We start from the raw sequence: 1,207 nt of genomic DNA on the forward strand, positions 1-1,207 counted from the left end.
GCTAGTGGCTCGTTTGCAGTTTTCTGTATTGTCATTAGCTCATGGCATCACTGAAGTAACAGAAAGGGCCAGTAAGTTGTGATCTAGACAAGCAGTTTGGAGCTGTGTGGTGCTGGGACACGTTTGCAGCCTTGGACATGGACATGAACCACTGCCTCAGCTGCACGGTGGATGGTGCTTCCCATTGCCTTTCCTGCAGAGCAACAGGAAATGGAGAACAATTTGCGGGCTGAGGTGACCCTGACTGCTGAGCCTTTGGGCTTTCCAGTCACTGGAGCTTCTGCTGTGTTTTGATTTCTCTGCAGATCCTGCTTTCAGCTTTCTTTGTGTTTGCTTATTTCCTTCTTCTATTTCCAACAAAGTTTCTTTTAGCCATTCATGCAAAATAACTAAAACTAGGTTTCTTCTTCCCTCCCTCCTCTTCTCCCCCACCCCGGGTAGTTTTTTGTGTTCCTGACTGACCTTACATAATTAGAAGAGCTTTAACAATGACCTCAGTAGTTCGAATGTAGTCACTGGGCATACATCGTGTATGTAAAAAGTGTTGAACCAAAGTTCAATGATACCCATAGATGACATGGATACTGTGTCCCTTTCACTTCACAAAAGCACAACAAATTTGAAACCAACACCTTATGTGTGCTTCAGCCATAGCTTGGGGCTCTTGCGAAGTGTCTGCTCCTCCCAGGCTGGGCTGCAGTACGCTGGAGTACGAAACTAGCTTGGTGCTTGAAATGCCACAAGCTGCAGTGCTGATTTTTTTACATTGTTTGTAATAAAGTGAGCGTGAGACAGAGTACTATGGACACTTATTTGTGTGACAAAACCTGATTGTATCGTGTGCCTTTCTGAATTGTTTTCTCAATTTTATGCTTTCACTGTTTAATGTAAGTGCTCTGTAAATCATTGGAAGTAATTCTAGACAAAACATGACATCCTTGTTCTGTAAGTCCGTTGTGAAATCTTTCCTGGCTGCGGGGCGGGGAGTAGGTACCGGGGGGGCTGGGGGATCATTCACCCGCTGATCCCGGCCACGAGGCGGGTAACGGTGCCGGTACCGAGCGCAGGAGGCGAGCACAGCACTCCCGCTCGCGGGGTCCCCGGTGCCGCGGGCCGGCTCTGGAGCTCCAGGGCCGGCTGTGCGCCTGCTCGGGCGGGCGGACGTGGCGGCGGCGGGTTGGCCGGCGGAGCGGCCGCCCCGCCCGGC

This window comes from Oenanthe melanoleuca, chromosome 14 (assembly GCF_029582105.1).
Source record: "Oenanthe melanoleuca isolate GR-GAL-2019-014 chromosome 14, OMel1.0, whole genome shotgun sequence".
NCBI lineage: Eukaryota > Metazoa > Chordata > Aves > Passeriformes > Muscicapidae > Oenanthe > Oenanthe melanoleuca.